At 36.7% G+C, this 13,762-nt stretch overlaps 1 protein-coding gene across 1 annotated transcript in view; it reads left to right on the top strand.

Annotated features, from left to right (window-relative positions):
• The window catches only part of LOC128657176 (kyphoscoliosis peptidase-like), a 180,424-nt gene that overhangs the window by 91,239 nt on the left and 75,423 nt on the right, over positions 1–13,762 (top strand). The gene's annotated exons all lie outside the window — the stretch shown is intronic.

The raw sequence follows: 13,762 nt of genomic DNA, 5'->3' as shown, positions 1-13,762 counted from the left end.
ATTTTTCTGCAAGAAACTCACTTCCTCAAATCAAAGCCAGCACTCTGCTTGCTAGAACCCTTAAAAAATGGAGTCATGCAAATTATATACATAAAATGCTCACCCCTAACAACACGGAAACACACCACTGTAGAGAAATAACACAAACCTTCCGCTCCTATTATGCTAAACTGTATAATATCCCTCACACCAGCAATTCCTCTAACATCCCCTTAATAGACGAATATCTAGAATCCGCACATCTACCAAAAATACCAATTTCTGTATCCCAAGCCCTAGAAAATCCCATAAGCCCACAAGAAATCTTAGAAGCTATCAAAAGTATCTCTATACAAAAAAGCCCAGGAACAGATGGACTGACCAACTTCTACTACAAACAATTCAGGCAAATTTTAACACCTCACATGGCTAACATGTTCAACGCATTAGATGGAGACGGTCACTTTTCCTCCCAATAGCTAGAAGCACACATATCCGTTATACACAAACAAGGGAAATCAGCAGCAGATCCTGGCAATTACCGCCCAATCTCATTGTTAAACGGGGACATAAAAATCTATGCAGGGATAGTCGCACGCCGAATTAATAAAATTCTGCCCACGATAGTACACACCGCTCAAGCAGGGTTTTTGCCGCTCAAGGAGACCAGAGACAACACCATTAGAGTCCTACGCTTAATAGAACAAGCTAAAGCTAAGAATATACCTGTTGTCCTGGTCTCCACTGATGCGGAAAAGGCCTTCGACAGGTTAAATTGGACATTTTTACATAGAACTCTATATTACTTTGGCCTAGGGGACACAATGATTAAAAGGGTGTTCCACTTATATTCCGAACCCACAGCTAAAGTCAGAACAAATGGAGTACTATCAACAAGCTTCCCTATATCAAATGGAACGCGACAGGGATGTCCACTATCCCCCTGTAATGCTTCTATCATAGCCTGTCATATATCATAGCCTGTCATAAATTACATCATGGCTCCTATTTTTCAGTCTATTTAAACTTCACATCTCAAGCTATCATTGCTTGATTATTTTGTTCATATAGAGTGTAGTTGTTATTGCACCTGCTTGCTCTAGGACAACTTCCTGTGATTACTTCCTGTTTCCAGTTCAAGTCAAGCCTCTGCTGTATCAGGATCTCTTCACTAACTGAAGCTGCTTTTGCTTTCACTATAATCCAGCTCACAGCTCCTCTGCATGCTTTCTCTCACAGCTGATCATCACTGAATCTCCTTCTACTAATTAGAAGCAATCTCTCTCTAAAGTCAATCCGGATCCTTTCTGTGTAAAGCTCTCACAGCAGCTGTTTGTTACCTGCATTTTCAAGGACTGCAACTAACCGCAAGTATTTTCATTTCATACAATGAACTGTGCTAACATTAATTGTCTTCATTGAATATCTTGCTACTAATTAATTGTTGCAAACTGAAGTTAAAGTTTGTTACTGATTCAAACTGCACCGCTTATTATTTCAACCTTAAGAAAAGGAACTGTATTTATTTCTCTAAATAAAGGAATTGTTTAATCATTTCTAAACTAACCTACTTGGGAACTTTTTGCACAACATGGATTGTGATATCTTTTTCTTGTACATATTTGCCTTTTTGATTACAATAATCTTTGGACTGCCTCATTTTTACAGCAAGATTAATTTAAAAAAGGTTACTAAGTAATTCACTTATCCTGCTTTTCAGCTTAATCAGGATAATCTCATTCCTTAGCTGTTCTCAGGTGTTGCTGGAAACTGAGAATACTTCTGTATTAACTGCAATATTAATTAACCCACTGATTCATTATTAACCTCTGGGTATCAAATATTGCTACAAAAACCATATTTGTATTTACTAAGATCAAACTCTTACATAATAATCAAGCCATTTGTACTGATTTAAATGGATCCAAATGAAATAAATAATCAATTTACCACATTAAATCAGAAAATACACTATTTAGCAAGAGGTCTGACAGAAGTTCAGGCTGAAAACAACACACTTAAGAGTTTGATAAAAGATATTATAACACATAAAACACCAGATGTACCTGAGCCACATATTAATCCATCTCAAGTATTTTCTGGAAAGAGGTCTGAATTTAGAGATTTTAAAAATTCCTGTTATTTACTATTCTCTATGAAACCCAAAACTTACCACACAGATAAGATAAGAGTATGTACTACCATTTCCTATGTGTCAGGAGAACCACATGCTTGGGCAAATAGGTTTTTTGAAATGAGTGATCTAATTTTAAATTCATTCGATGATTTTTTTGCCACCATGGCAAGTTTATATGAAGACACAAACAAACAGTTAAATGCTGAAACCAAACTACGTTCATTGAAACAGGGTAAACGAAATGTAGAGGACTATATCACTGAGTTCCAAATGTGGTCCTCTGACTCTCAATGGAACCAGATAAGCCTTAGGAATCAATTCAGGTTGGGTCTGTCAGAGAACGTAAAAGATGAGCTATCAAGATTAGACATGCCTGACACCCTAGATGGATTGATAAAATTATCAACAACGATTGACCGCTGCCTAAGAGAGAGAAGAGCGGAAAGACTATCAACTGATAAACTTCAAAAAAGATCTCCACTGTATACTGATAGACAACCTGCAGGATCCACACCCATGGAGATTGGTGCCATTAAAGGACCATCGAGCCAAGAAGAGAAAATTAGAAGAAGGACAGCCAACTCTACTGTGCCAGTAAGGAACACACTGTGTCCACATGCCCTATACTAACCAAACAAAAGAAGGTTAAGATAACAGTAATCAATACCATATCTCCAACAAATATTCCTACTCATCTAACTATGTCTCTATCATTACAGTGGGATCAACAACAAGCCATGACTGAAGCCATAGTAGACTCCGGAGCATACGCTTGTTTCATTGATTCAGATTATGTAAAGTTAAATAAAATACCCCAAGTGTTGAAGCATAATCCATTATATGTGAAGGTTATTGATGGTTATTTTATTCATAAAGGTCCAATCACACATCATACAATACCACTCCTTGTCAGTATTGATAATGGTCATACCGAATTTATCACATTTGACATAATTCCAAAATCACTCCACACTGTTATTCAAGGATATCCCTGGTTGTCTAAACACAATCCTAACATCAACTGGAACACTAATAAAATCAGCTATACATCAAAATATTGTAAAACTACTTGTTTTCCACAACATTCCATATCCTCTATTCAAACATTGTTACCACCTGAATATCAGGATTTATCGGATATTTTCAATTTAAAAGAAGTTGAATCACTCCCCCCACATAGGATATACGATTGTCCCATAGATGTTGTACCAGGTTCACATATCCCTTTTGGAAAAATGTTTCCGTTGTCCCAAAAGGAACTCCAGTATCTGCGTGATTATCAAGATGAAAATCTTAAAAAAGGTTTTATTGTTCCATCAACATCATCAGTTGCTTCAGGCATATTCTTTGTTAGAAACAAAGATAAAACAATCAGGCTCATTATAAATTACAGGGCATTAAATTCGGTAACCATTAAAAACAGGTATCCGCTTCCACTCATTCCCGAACTTCTAGAATGCATGAACGGTGCCACAATCTACACTAAACTAGATTTAAAAGGCGCTTATAATTTAATAAGAATGAAGGAAGGGGATGAGTGGAAGACGGCATTCAGAACAAGAAATGGCCTGTTCGAATATAAAGTAATGCCTTTTCGGCCCCTGCTACATTTCAACATTTTATAAACGACATATTCAAAGATCTTATAGACGTATGTGTAATCATCTATCTCCATGATATTCTGATCTACTCAAGAAATATAGAAGATCATATTAAACATCTACGATGGATACTCACATGTTTAAGAGATCACAGATTATTCGTTAAATTAGAGAAATGCCAATTTTATGTGAACAAGATTAAATTTCTGGGATATATAATTTCACTCAATATGGTCCAAATGGATCCATTTTCAAGGACTGCAACTAACCGCAAGTTTTTTCATTTCATACAATGAACTGTGCTAACATTAATTGTCTTCATTGAATATCTTGCTACTAATTAATTGTTGCAAACTGAAGTTAAAGTTTGTTACTGATTCAAACTGCACTGCTTATTATTTCAACCTTAAGAAAAGGAACTGTATTTATTTCTCTAAATAAAGGAATTGTTTAATCATTTCTAAACTAACCTACTTGGGAACTTTTTCCACAAACTGTATTGTGATATATTTTTCTTGTACATATTTGCCTTTTTGATTACAATAATCTTTGGACTGTCTCATTTTTACAGCAAGATTAATTTAAAAAAGGTTACTAAGTAATTCACTTTTCCTGCTTTTCAGTTTAATCAGGATAATCTCATTCCTTAGCTGTTCTCAGATGTTGCTGGAAACTGAGAATACTTCTGTATTAACTGCAATATTAATTAACCCACTGATTCATTATTAACCTCTGGGTATCAAATATTGCTACAAAACCATATTTGTATTTACTAAGATCAAACTTTTACATCCCCATACTATTTGTCTTAACAATGGAATCCCTGGCGTCCCATATTAGAGCCAATCCGAATATTATTGGAGTACCCATTGGTCCTAATGACTACAAAACATCAATATTAGGACATATGTGAATGTCCTAAAAAAGCAAGGGAAATAATAGCGCACGAAAATATATTTAGAAAAATCCAATTTCTTTATTGAAATATCCCACATCACATTCAGTGATTAATCTATTCCACCGGTCTACGGCAGTTAGAGTGACATCTTACAATTAAAATAAAACAACCAAGGTCTACGTAAAGCTAACAAAATGTCTCCTTACCTATGCATACGTATGCAAACTACAATTGCCTCAACCCATAAGATAACACATATGGAGAGATATATACAGTGTGATAATCTGGTATTGCTTGATGAACATTTATATGTTAATGAAGTCAAGCGTCAACTTCATGATAAGAACCAGTATGAAAAGCTAGGCAGTAACCCACTTGCACAAATTCAAAATTCTCTTTTTAGAATACTTAATGATGCTAGAAGTAAGGGAGTAATCAGCCAAAATGAGTTTAAGTTTTTGTATCCTAAATTTCCTGTCATGCCAGTATTCTATATACTGCCGAAATTGCATAAAAATATGCAATGCCCCCCTGGAAGACCGATTGTTTCGGGGATCGGCAGTATAACCGAAAAAATTGGGGAATATGTGGATAAACATCTGCGTCCATTTCTTTTAACATTGACATCATATGTTAAAGATACAACAGACTTATTGAGAAAACTGGATGGTGTGGTAGTGAGTGAGAAAACTATCCTAGCCTCCTTAGATGTGGAGAGCCTTTACTCCTCCATTCCCCATAATGTAGGCCTGACAGCCATTAAAAGATTCCTTGAAACTAGGGGTCCAGCTTATACAGAACATACAGAGTTTATGATGGTGCTTTTGGAGTTTATCTTAAAAAATAATATCTTTTCATTTGATGGACAGGTGTTCCGCCAAATACGTGGAACCGCAATGGGGGCAGTATGTGCCCCACGTATGCATGTCTCCATTTGGGGTCATGGGAATCTGATATCTTTGAACAACATGTCAGCACTTTTGATGAGAAAGTAGAGAAAGAAGATATGTGGATGATGTTCTTGTCTTGTGGGATGGAACAGTAGAGGAATTTAATATCTTTGTTTCCATACTTAACCACAATGACAGGAACATCTTCCTCACATCAGAAACAAATGTAAGGGAATTGAATTTCCTAGACATAACCCTGAAAAAAGAGGGTCTAAAAATAGTGACTGAGAATTATCGGAAGAAGAATGCCACTAATAATATTCTTCACGCGAATAGTAGCCATCCTAATCATTTGATAAAAGGAATACCATATGGGCAGTTCCTCCGTCTGAGGAGGAACTGCTCCTCTCTTTCTAAATTTGACAATCATGCACGCCTAATGAAGGAGAGATTCCTTAAAAGGGTGTATTTAAATAAATGTCTGAAAAAAATCCCTTTGGAAGGCTAGAAAAATGTCAAGGGATGATCTATTATATAGAGATAAGACAAGAACTGAAAGAGATCAGATTAGATTTATTTCTAAGTATAATGATCAATGGGATAATATCAGGTTGGCTATGAAAAGGAATTGGCACATCCTTACTTTGGATGAAAAAGTGAGAAACACTATAGGAGATGTACCCCAAATGGCAGCCAGAAAGGCACAGAGCCTGCGAGATAAGCTGGTAAAAAGTCAGTTTGTCAGAGGTCTCTCTTATGCAGACTGGCTACGTAAGGACAAGGGAATAAAGGGTAGCTACCCATGTGGGCACTGTGTATACTGTGCCCACATGGATAGCACTAAACAATTCTCTGTCCAAGAAAATGAGGTTTATGACATAAGATTATTTTTCTATCTCTTGCAGTGCTCGTGCCCGGCCTTTTACGTTGGTAAAACCAAAAGGATGGTGAAGGACTGGGTACAAGAGCACAGAGATGACATCCTCCACTCAAGAGACACAAATGTTGCTAGACATTTTTGTGATAAGCATAATGGTAATGTGGATTCCCTAAAATTTATAATTATTGATAAAGGGATAACGAACGGACGAGGTGGCAACAATGATAAAGTTCTTTTACAGAAAGAAACTAAATGGATCTATAGGCTGGGTACAAGATCACCAGTAGGTCTAAATGAGAAATTGGAATACGTAAGCTTTCTATAAGAGAGTAAAATATTTCTGACGGGGTGTATGTTATTTCTTTTAGAGTAACTTCCTTGTGCAAGTAGAGCTAAGGGGATACCTAGGAATGAAGGTTAGACTTTAGACAGTTTGCTTTATAATTAAGAACTGTTTATGCACAATTAAAATTTAAAACAATTGTTTAAATGAATTTAAATGTAAATATCCCTTTAAGGGCTCCTGGCTATACACAGGATACAGCTCTCTATAAAAAAAGTAGGCGAGACTGTGTTGGAGAATCACCTGTGAATAATCAGGTATGCCCTATAAAGAGGAGGTCCGGTGTGAGCTCAGAATGCCCTGACGAACCCCTGAGACACATGCTCTGGAGGGGGGTGAAACGTGCGTTGGCACTATGTGTATAGCACCTCAGAAAAAAGTCAACAATTTTCTGAGGTCTTTTTGGTAATGCGTAAAAGCTGAAGTCTTATTCCAGTACAAATAAGCCTCTATTGCTGATTCTGAAATAGCCGATGAAACAGGACAAGTCTGTGGACTGTGAACCTGCACTGAAACGATAGCACATGAAGTATGCCTGTGAATCTATTGTGGGGCTTGAGAACGGCTAACAGAGGTGGTGACTAACTACTAAGGTGTGCAAAGAACTTTTCATGTCAGCGATACAGCCTGGTATCTCTTTTGGATTTCCTGACAAGGATACACAGAGGTGCGACTGGTTAATTCTCCTTTGGATTTTCCTGGACCAATAGGAACAGGTTCATGTGCTAGGAACCAATTGGAGCTGCAGTGACGAGTTGGCCACCCCCACTGGGGGTTACGTCACACGCCGAGGAATTACGGATCAGCAGGAAAAAGTTCCATCGCAACTTTACTTTGAAGGACGAAAGATAAGTACTGTCCTTTTTCTGCCTTATATTCAAATAGCTGTGTATCGGTTTGACCTAGTGTGCAGCAGGAACTGTTGCGGTCCTTTACATACTGATACCTTCCGTGACTTGCCACTATATGGTCTCAGGAGCCATTGTTTACATCTACAGTGGGGGCATGGACTGTAAGCTGTTCTTATGTTTATTTGCAGGATATAACGCTGTTAGCCTGACACCTCTAACGTAGGATTGATCTTTATTATCACACTGTATATATCTCTCCATATGTGTTATCTTATAGGTTGAGGCAATTGTAGTTTGCATATGTATGCATAGGTAAGGAGACATTTTGTTAGCTTTACGTAGACCTTGGTTGTTTTATTTTAATTGTAAGATGTCACTCTAACTGCCGTAGCCCGGTGGAATAGATTAATCACTGAATGTGATGTGGGATATTTCAATAAAGAAATTGGATTTTTCTAAATATATTTTCGTGTGCTATTATTTCCCTTGCTTTTTTAGGACATTCACATATGTCCTAATATTTTCTCTCCCTTTTTGCTATTTTTCATGGTATTTTAAGGCTAGCACCGAATATTAATATACAGCAATATTTTCTACTCTCTCAGACTTAAAAATATTTTTGTACAAAATATCAATGTTCGGTAACGACGTCTTGCTCACCCTTTCCTCTCCTAAAAAATCGATACCACCACTTTTATCAGAATTCGAAACCTTTGGCAAACTATCCAATTTCTTAATTAATAAACAGAAATCTGAAATTCTAAATATTTCCCTCCCTCAACATGAATTTCAACAGCTACAGACTATATGCCCATACAAACTCCAAACCTCACAACTGAAATACCTTGGTGTTCTGTTAACCCCCACCATCCCACAATTATTTGATAATAACTATAAACCTTTATTCACATCCATTCAACATCTCCTACGCACATGGCAAAACAATCCGCTCTCCTGGTGGGGGAGGATTCAAGCAATCAAGATGACCGCACTACCTAAAATACTTTACATCTTCCAAAGCATCCCAATCACATTACCCAGATATTATATACAACGACTTCAAAGGCTCATCAACACCTTTATATGGGGAAAGACCCGCCCCCGTGTGCGTGCAGCAACCATATACAGGCCTTTGAGAAAGGGAGGACTAGGTGTCCCAAAGCAAGAAATGTACTACCGAGCAATAGTACTACAACACATAATATATTGGCATAGCAAGAGTGAGGCTAAGGCATGGGTCTCGATAGACTCACAAATACTAAGGGCCCCCAACCCAGGGACAATCTGCTGGATTTCTGCCAAGCTAAGACCACAGATCTGCCACAAATCACCCCTATATAACCATATATTCCACTTATGGGACCATTTGATTCAAAGTACACCTAAACTTTCCACGCCACAGTCCCCCCTAACCCCAATATCCCCAAACATGGAATTCACGGGAGGATATGTGACTATAGGAAAACCAGTAGTAACATGAGAAATACCCTACACCATACCCATCATAAAGTTCTTAAATAAAGGAAAATTAAGGCCAAGAACCGATATGCAGGACATACTGGATGGTACCTTCACTTCTTGGCTTAAACATTCCCAACTGCACCACTTCCTGCATAATAACCACTCTAAACACAACTTAAGGAGGGCTCCCTCCCCCTTTGAACACCTCTGTCTGACAGCCATCCCACCTAGGGGATCTCTCTCCTTACTTGAAGCCGCAAGCCAACCCCATCTAACATCCTACACATCACAATGGCATAATGAATTAGGTATACACTTAGAAGATGGAGAATGGGAAAAAATTTACAATAACACTCATAAATCCTCCACATCCTCAAGATTATTAGAACTAAACTTCAAAGTACTCTTACACTGGTACCTAATGCCGACTAGACTACATAAAATATACCCCTCCTCATCTCCGCTTTGCTGGAGAGAATGTGGAGCTAGCGGCACTATGTTACATATGTGGTGGCAATGACCCAAAATCTCCTTTTTTGGAGAGAAATTGAACTAACACTAAGGTCATTACTTGAACCAGGCTTTAGTTTAACACCCGAGATAGCTATTTTAAATAAAAGCACAAACTGCAAATGTAGAATACGCTCTATACAAATTTGCTTAAACAGTGCCAAAATATTTATAGATCAAAACCGGAAGTCGCCGCTTGCACCCACTCGCCAACAGTGGACACAAAAAATGGATGACACTCTCCCCTTAGAGCAATATGACTTTTATAATCGTAATAAACTCCCATTATTCTTAGACGTCAAGTTCTATTGGAAATCTGTGAGAGGCCTTAGCACTACTCCTGACCATCCCATCACCACACATTCATAATTGAGGAACAAGACTGTAACCTACAACACAATATGTTAATACCTATAGACCTAAATGAATAGGAAATTGAACCTGTATGTATCTGCTCACTATACTTATGCTGTTATTTTTGTTATTTTTGTTATTGTTATTGGTATGGAAGAACTCTAATCCCAATGTAACAATGTATCTCTTTACCTGTACATTAATATGAAAAGTCATTGGTATATTGTAAATTTTATATTTGAAAACTAATAAAAACCAAGTTTAAAAAAAAATTAAAAAAAATTAAGCATATATAGTTGTTTAAATATATGTACTGATCATACATACTTAGCTTTGGTAATGTAAATGGATTCAGATCCAGTTCAGAGTTCAATCCCAAAGGGTATAATTTCTATGGGTAAAATCTCATAAATTCTTTCTGCCTCTTTTTCCAAGAGAATCTTTTCAAAGTCTTCCCCACGCCAATCTTTTGTCATTTTGCAAATAGTCTGGTTTCTTTATTCCCTTTCTCTATATTATTTAGATGTTCTCATATTCTAGTTCTGAGGGTCCTAGTAGTATCCCCTAAATACTGTTTCTTGCAGCTACATTGTAAAAGGTAAATCATCCCATTATCAGTGTATCTTATTGTCTCATGTATTTTACCTGTATTTGTTGATATTTTTGTAACCTTTAATTTTACTACTATGTGCACAGGCATTACAACTATAACATGGAAAAAATCTGAATACTTTTATCCCATTTAAATCTGCATCTCTTGGGATCTTACCTCTATTTTTTAAATTTGCTTGGGGCTAAAAGATTTCTCATGTTTGTAGCTTTTCTATAAATTACTGTTGGCTTCTCAGTTATATTATCACCCAAAATAGGGGCAGATTTAATAAGGTGCCAATGTTTTTGTAATATTTTCTCCATTTCTTTATGACGGCAATTGTAATCAGTTATAAAAGGAACTTTAATTAAATCCAATTCTTGCTCATTTGGACTTGTTTTTTTTCTTGTTAAGATTTCATTCCGATCTACTTTTCTAACTTCAAAAATCATTGATTTTACTCTTTTAGGGTCATAACCTCTTTCTTGGAACTGGTCCTCTAATATTTTAATCCACATATCATAATCAATTAATTTTTTAAAAAAAAATTCTTATGCGTAAGCATTGGCCTTTTGGTATATTCCTTATCCATCTTTTTAGTGTGCACATAGTTGTTTGCATTCACAGTCTTAAAGTGTATTTTTTATTCAAACCACTTTCATCTACATAAATATCCAAATCTAAAAAAGTTATGCTTTCTCTACTTAAAATATAAGTAAATTTCATACCTATCTCATTTTTGTTTATTTCTTCAAAGAATTGTATTAGACTCTCTTCTTCACCTTTCCAAATTTGTATAATATCGTCAATGTACCTTTTGAATAGTACGAGGTTTATACCCAAGCCATGCTTCGAGATAAATTCTGACTTCCATTTACCCATAATAAGATTAGCATAGCTAGGTGCAAACCTCGTACCCATAGCCGTCCCTCTTATTTGACGGTATAGCTTACCATCAAATGAAAAAACATTATTAGTTAAAATAAACTTGATACCATCCAAAATAAAGTCATTATGTAATTTTTGTTTATGATTTTCACTTTTCAAAGTCCATTTAATTGCCTCTATACCTTTATTGTGGTCTATACTTGTATACAATGACCATACATCGCATGTTGCTAAAATAAAATTGTCATACCATTGAATATTTTCTAATAATTTAATAACCTCTGTGGTATCTTTTAAATAAGATGGTAAACTTTGTACATATTTTTGTAGCTGTAAGTCTATGTACTGAGATAAGTTAGAACTAATACAATTAATACCTGAAATAATGGGTCCTGGGGGATTTTTTATATTCTTGTGGAATTTGGGTAAAAATAAAAAATGGCCATCTTAGGATACTTTGGGTATAAATAGTGAAGTTATTTTTTGTTAATCAAACCTACGGCTAGATTACGAGTTTTGTGTTATGAGCGGCTCGGTACTAACTTGCAAGTTATTTCCACCGCTCACCTCCCTATAGCGCTGCTATTACAGGTTTTCAAAAACCCGGCGTTAGCAGGCAATATAGCATTGTTGAACTCCATTGAGCTCCATACCGCACTCAAATACCAGCGCTGCTTTGAGCTGGTTTTACGTGCTCATGCACGATTTCCCCATAGACATCAATGAGGAGAGCCGGCTAAAAAAAAGCCTAACACCTGCAATAAAGAAGCGTAAAGCTCCGTAACGCAGCCCCATTGATTCCTATGGGGAAAGAAAAGTTATGTTTACACCTAACACCCTAACATACACCCAGAGTCTAAACACCCCTAATCTGCTGCCCCCAACATTGTCGATACCTACATTATACTTATTAACCCCATATCTGCTGCCCCCAACATCGCTGCCACCTACATTATACTTATTAACCCCTAATCTGCCACCCCCAATGCCGCCGCCACCTACCTACACTTATTAACCCCTAATCTGCTGTCCACAATGTCGTCGCAACCTACATTACACTTATTAACCCCTAATCTTCCGCCCCCAACTTCGCCGCCACTATACTGAAGTTATTAACCCATAAACCTAACCCTAAGTCTAACCCTAACACCCACTAACTTGAACATAATTAAAATTAATCTAAATAAAAATTACAATTAATACATAAATAATTCCTATTTAAAACTAAATAAATACTTACCTGTAAAATAAACCCTAAGCTAGCTACAAAATAACTAATAGTTACATTGTATCTATCTTAGTTTTTATTTTTATTTCACAGGCAAGTTAGTATTTATTTTAACTAGGTAGACTAGTTAGTAAATAGTTATTAACTATTTACTAACTACCAAGCTAAAATAAATACAAATTTACCTGTAAAATAAAACCTAACCTGCCTTACACTAACACCTAACCTTACACTACAATTAAATAAATTACATTAATTAAATACAATTAACTAAATTACAAAAAAAATCTCTAAATTACACAAAATAAAAAAGAAATTATCAAATATTTAAACTAATTACACCTAATCTAATAGCGCTATCAAAATAAAAAAGCCCCCCCAAAATAAAAAACCCTAGCCTAAACTAAACTGCCAATAGCCCTTAAAAGGGCCTTTTGCGGGGCATTGCCCCAAAGAAATCAGCTCTTTTACCTGTAAAAAAAAATACAAACAGCCCCTAACAGTAAAACCCACCACCCACACAACCAAACCCCCCCAAATAAAATCCTATCTAAAAAACCTAAGCTCCCCATTGCCCTGAAAAGGGAATTTGGATGGGTATTGCCCTTAAAAGGGCATTTAGCTCTTTTTCAGCCCAAACCCTAAGCTAAAAATAAAACCCACCCAATAAACCCTTAAAAAAACCTAACACTAACCCCCGAAGATCCACTTACAGTTTTTGAAGACCAGACATCCATTCTCAACGAAGCCGGGAGAAGTCTTCATCCAAGCGGCAAGAAGTCTGAAGACCGCTGCTCCATAACCTGTCCGCTGCTCTGATGAGGCGGACAGAAATCACCACAATTCAACCTGATCAAGAACGATCGGGTTGATTGACAACCCCCGGCTGGCGGCCGATTGGCCGCGAATCTGCAGGGGCGGCGTTGCACCAGCAGCTCACAAGAGCTGCTGGTGCAATGCTGAATACGGAGAGCGTATCTGGCGGACCTGAGCCGCACTGTCGTATCAGGTCTGCCAGACCTTTACTTGTGTAATATTTCCTGTTTTTACAATAAATTGTGATTGATTCATTTATTTTTTTGACAATATAATATTTTATTAATTAAATACATTCTAATACGTCTCACTTACTGTCCATTTGTCTCCTTAA

The sequence above is a fragment of the Bombina bombina genome, chromosome 4 (genome assembly GCF_027579735.1).
Source record: "Bombina bombina isolate aBomBom1 chromosome 4, aBomBom1.pri, whole genome shotgun sequence".
Classification (NCBI taxonomy): domain Eukaryota; kingdom Metazoa; phylum Chordata; class Amphibia; order Anura; family Bombinatoridae; genus Bombina; species Bombina bombina.
Note: the sequence above shows the minus strand (reverse complement) of the source record. Positions and strands in the feature narration are given on the sequence as shown.